This window comes from Tauraco erythrolophus, chromosome 14 (assembly GCF_009769465.1).
Source record: "Tauraco erythrolophus isolate bTauEry1 chromosome 14, bTauEry1.pri, whole genome shotgun sequence".
Classification (NCBI taxonomy): Eukaryota; Metazoa; Chordata; class Aves; order Musophagiformes; family Musophagidae; genus Tauraco; species Tauraco erythrolophus.
Window position 1 is genome coordinate 4,837,686 of NC_141478.1, and position 5,841 is coordinate 4,843,526.

A 5,841-nucleotide genomic window follows, 5' to 3' on the forward strand; every position below is an offset into this window, starting at 1 on the left:
TTGCACTTTCAAAAATCAGCAAAATCTCAGTGTGGTCTTAAAAATTGTAATTGACTGTTCGTAATTTGTAATGCTGAAGAGATGTCTTCAGGTAAGATACTTTTTTTTTTTTTTGCAAGAGACATGTTCTCCCTCTTGTATTTTGTTGTAAATAAAGCTTTTGTTTGCTAATTGTCTTTTTCTGCTCATCAAGTAATTAAGTAGTATTTAAGCCTAGTTATTTCCTTGCGCTGAAAAGATTTTATTGGATTGCATGAGACATCCAAAAGGGAATACTTGGAGGGCTTGTAGATACTGATGTAAGAAAATATTTCTATGGAAACCACATCCTGCATTATGGAAGAGAGACACCGCAACACACGCTGGTATCAGAATGGCAGCTGTAGCCTTCCTTTCAAAGAGAACAACTGATCTTGAATTGCTTTCATTTGAGCTTTTCTAGCAGAAAAGTCTACCGCAAACCCTGTGGTGGACAGGATGGCATACAAACTCCATTAATGCAGAAAAAGTTTGGTACAGAGAAGAAGAGTGAGCAAGCTACAGGCCTTAAGCTGCCTTTGAATTCAGACACTGTGATCATGCTATGCGTGCATTCAGGATGTAGAACTTTGTGTAGATTACATATTGCATATTTTATTTCCTGTAAGCTTTTTCCTAATGTTTTGCATTTAATTAACTTGGAATTAAAGCATATTTCTCTAGATTACTTATATTATGGCTTGGTAAAGAAATTTTGTTCTTTCTCTACAAGCTGCTTCTGTATTAGAATTTTTTTTTTTGGTGACTAATTTCTAAAGCTTGAATGTTGTGTTAATTATTACAGGTGAAACTATTAAGGATCAGATGTTTAGTCCAGTGGCAGAGAAGGCTTTGCAAAGGCATCAGCTCAGTAGTGAACAGCAGTAAAGTCTTGATGGACCTCAATAGATCTAGCAGCCTGCAATTCTTTAATGGAAGCCTTGGAACGAGGAGAGGTAGCTATTTCTTTCCAGAAACTAATCCAGCATTTCCAGGGAGACAGTTCTGTAGGCAGGCATTGTAGGTACACTGTAGCGTTGTGTATATTTTCCCCCTGTGCAGCATAATTGCACATATGTAGCCCTGTCACCTTCTTGTTTGTTGAAGGTCGTGATTTAAGGTAGCATTTATTCATGTATCCAAGTAACTCCTCCCCTGTTGAGCTGCTCAGTAAACCATATGCCTGAGACATATCAAAATCAGACCTTTCTAGGCATCTCTTTAAAAAAAAAAAAAAAAAAAAGCTATAATTGGAACTTAGAAGTTTTTGCCAAGAGAATTAAAACACTGAATTGTGTGCCAGCCTTAATCATGTTGCTATGGTTCTCTTGTCTCAAAGAGAATGCATTTAGGACTAACTTTATAATCAATTGGTCTTCAGGTTGTTGATTCATCAAGTCGCAAAGGGCGTGCTATAAATACTGCTAGAAACCGTATGTCCTCCTGTGCAGCAGCCTACATTCTTACTTAATGTATGGTTAAATACATACTTTTTTTTTTGTTGTTAAATACAATGTTTGTGAAGAGTTGCAATACCAGTTGCTCCTAAGTATGACAGAGAAGGATTATATCTCTTCTCATGAACGCTGATTCTGGAGTCGCAGTAGCATAGCAAACTAGCCTTGTGTCTAGTTTGCACTTAACAGCCTATATTGCAGTTGTCAAGGTAAGGTAAACTGGAGTTGTTCCGGCAAGTGGGGACTATTAAGAAGTTCAATCTGATTTAAGTCTTTCTGCAAAATTTTATCTAAGACAACCCCAGGAAACTCTGTATGAATTTATGTTAGAATGAAGAGGATGGATAAGGTACTGTGTGTGGAATGGGCAGACACCCAATTTGTTTAAATTAAGTCTATGCCTAGAGACACTTTGAGTCAGAGGAAAACCAGTGATTTTTCAATATCTCCAAACTGAGTTTCTGTTTCACCTCTCTATTATCCAGTGATCCACCGGCTGCATTAACAGCCACTTTACTGACTGATCTCGCAGAAAAGTTGTCTCTTTTCCTCTGTGTAAGAATTGTTTTCCTTGATTATGTTTAGCTTTTTGTTTTCTGAGTAACACTTTTTCATCAAAAATGCTCATGATGGCAACTGGGCATATTATAGAAGTAAGCAAAGGTGCCTTTGGTGAGATAGTGTTGGCAAATGGCTTGATACTTCCTAACCAAAGAAAGTGATCACGTCATCCTTCTCATCAAAACTTGTGACAATTAGGAATGTTCTACATTCAGCTCATCTGCCCTGTCTGGCAAATGAAACACATCGAGTAGAAATATTAGAATAAGAAGATACAGACATTTGCCCACTGTCTATATCCAGTAGAGAACCAGAGCCAGGAGTTCTGAGGTTCCACTTAACAGTACTAAACCCCTGGGCTACAAGTTGCAGGAAGACACAGGCTTGCTCCATATTATTTCAGAAATGCTGACTTACAGAACAATTAGTCTGAATATTGATTTTCTTTCTGGTTTGGGTTTTTTTTTTTTTTAATATTAGTGCTTTAAGGTATCTGATTAATATAGAAGCTTGGACCTGCAACTCGTTCTTGGCAGTCTGAAGCACTTCTTACTGAGATCACAAGACTCCTAAAAGAGTCTGAAGCAGAAACAGATTCAGTATCTTCACTGTCTTGATAGAATGTAGTAGGAAAAAACCCCAACCCAACAGCACAAACATCTTTTCTTCACAGTGGAAGTTCTCTTATTTAAAAAATTCTGCATTTACTCAAGGGTAGGATGGTTTCAGAGTGCTGGAAAAGTTGGCAAAGGCTTGAAAGAGCATTCCAATTTTTGGAGTTAAGTTTTCAAAACCCTGGATTTAATCTCTTTCTGAATCTACATTCTGGTGGTTGTGGCTTGACAAGATGGTGTTTCTGCTTAGGAGACAAGGAGGTAAGTGTGTGTGCGTGTGTAAGAGAGATGGCAGACCTGCTGAAAGGAAATTTGTACCTATTGTTCTTATAAGTGTAGACACTTAAGTCTGCCCTACAAGTAAGATGTTAGACAACAACATTAGTGTTAGCAGTGATCTGGGTGAGTGTGTGCCAACTAAATAAAGTATTTGAATCACTCTCAAGAAAAGTAAACATACGGATTTTAAGGCTAGAAATTTCATTATGTTGATCTGTCAATGATGTTTCACATAATGTAAGCCAGACAATTTCATGTGTGGTTGCTGTATCAAAAATCATTGGTTTTGATTGAAACAACCCATTTTTTAGAAAGATTGTTTTGATTTGACAGTTTTGGTTTTCAGATGTTGGGCAGTGGGAAGTCTGCCACGTTACTTGGCAAGTTGTTCTGAAGTTTTGTGTTTACAAGTCCACCCAATTTTTTTAGTCTGAATTCATTTTGGTTTAGTCTCCTATGGTGGATTTTGCTTTTCTGTTTAATGCCGAGATACGGCTCTGGTACTATAAAGACTTTCAGCGTGAGGATGGATACCTTGTGGTCCTGTCATGACATCAGTGAACAGCACTGTTTTTTGACTCTGAGAGGCAGATTTTTCTGACCTCGATTCATTCTTCTTGTCCTTTCAGAGACATTTTCAATTTTTCAAATTCCTCTTAGAATCCTGAACATCATCAGAGACCCAGTTCCAGTTACAATCACGCTGACTGTTACTGATTAGCGTTTCCCAGCTGCTGTGACCTGTAGTTGTAAATCATCACGGGATTCTTTTGTGCTTGGGGATGGCTTAATGGTGAACATGCACCGTAAAACTTAAACGACACGGAGGAATTAAGAGGTATCTGGTTTAATGTGTTGTCTTTAATGGCCACAATGGCTGCAGCGTGCTCCTGAAAACGCAATTGATCCAGCGTCATCTGTGTCACTACCACGAGATGGCACTATTACATAGCTTAACGCTGTCGTCATCTCCCGAGTGTTCGACACGGTGCCCGAGATTTAAATCCATCACTGGTTGGCTTGACTTCTTCAGAGAAGGGTTACCGGTTCAGAGAAAGGAGGAGGAGAGTGTGGTAAAGCTTGTCTTGTGTTTGCCGTTCAGCCCCTTTGCATCCGTGGAGCTTCTCTCGAGTGGGCCTGAGGTTGAGGTTTTCCAATATTTGTGAAGCCAAGATGAAGTCATAGAGTAGCACGAAATGCAGACTGCACCCAGATTGTGTCCCTTCGTACTCTTGTGTCGTCAGGAAGCCTGGGTGGGACTTTTCTCTGTTCTATTTCATGGTATCCCAGCACTACATCATTCTCTGCTCAAGTAACTCGAACGTCTAATTTTCTATTTCTGACCCTTCTCTTGTCTACGACGTACTTAGCTTCAGAGTGCTACTGAGCACTTTTCTTTTCTTCATGTAATAGCAGCTGCCATATAATATGCTGTTAATATTCTCAGCACTGGAAAAGCAAGGATGGTCTATATTTGCCCTGAAGGCCAAGTTTCTTCCTTTGCTACTGTGTTTTCTATGTGACCGTTCCAAAGGAGAGAAGAGCAGGTTAAGTAAGCAGATAATTTAATATAATTTTTATTTTTAAGTTTTTATTTTTAAATTTTTCGAAGTGTTTAATGCTTAGTTTAATCGATGTAATAAAACTTAAGTGCAAAGATAAAGTTACACTTAATATTACTTATATATAAGTATATACTTATAAAGATAGCGCTTCATCCTAATTGAAGATTGTAATGCAAACATTTCAAATCAAGTCATTCTCTGTTCTTTCACTTGCTCTTTGAAAGCCCAGTGCTAGCTCTATTTTTGGAGTGATTTCCCAGTCCTCCAGGCCTGCAGTATCATACTCCCTAATTAGTGTGGCATGATACATCTGCCTGCTAAATGATAGGAGCTCTGTACAACTCTTGGAGTTTATCACATCAGTAACTTGGGCTAATATCCTTCCCTCCCACCTCTATGATGACATTAATGTATTATGGGCTCTGTGTGGACACTCATGAACTGTTCTTGAAGGAGCTGCTGGAAGTCACCTTTACAGAAACTTCTGATGCCTTCTTTCTGGTATGGTTTTTGTGTAAAATTTGTAGAGGTTTAGAAATACAAATTAAACACTTCTCAATAACCACTTTTCACTTGTATTACTTGATCATGAGAAGTGAGCCGTCCAAAAGCCTGCATTATAAGTAAGTGCCAAAGTAGGAAAAAACAGCCAACTTGTCTAAACTCATTAGTCTGAAAAGCAGACTAACTTGGCACCTTTGCATTGACTGTGTCCAAACAGAGGGTCAGTGACATCCGTAGAGCTGGGTGCCTAGATGACGTAGTTGGAATTGATTCCATCCAACTGACCCATGTTCCTAAAGAAAGCCTCGGCTGGTCAGTAAAACACAGCAGTTGATTTGAAGTTGTTTAGAGGTGGTTCAAATCACATTTTAGTGTCCTTTCCTATGGATGAAGAAGGGAGGGAACAGTTCACACTTCATTACCTAACTGGATCCATCTTAACATTTGCATATAAGCAAATAATAAGCTGCCCAGGGAGGTGGTTGAGTCCCCATCCCTGGATGTGTTTAAGAATAGGGTGGATGATCTACTTGGGGATATGGTTTAATGGGGATTAAGGATGGTTGGACTCGATGATCTCTAAGGTCTCTTCCAACCTAGAAATCTATGAAATCTATGAAATATCCAGGATGATGCAGAAACAGACAAAATTAAGATGTCCAAATGGAATTTCTGCTTTGTCAAATCTATTGCTCGACTGCATAAACAAAGAATGCATCCACCTGTAGTTAGTTGTTTGGTATTGGCTTAGGCCTTCCTTTATATATTTCTTGTTACAGATGAGCATGCAATAAAATTTAAGTACATGGGAGACAAAATTAGGAGTTTGTAATTAGCCTGCTT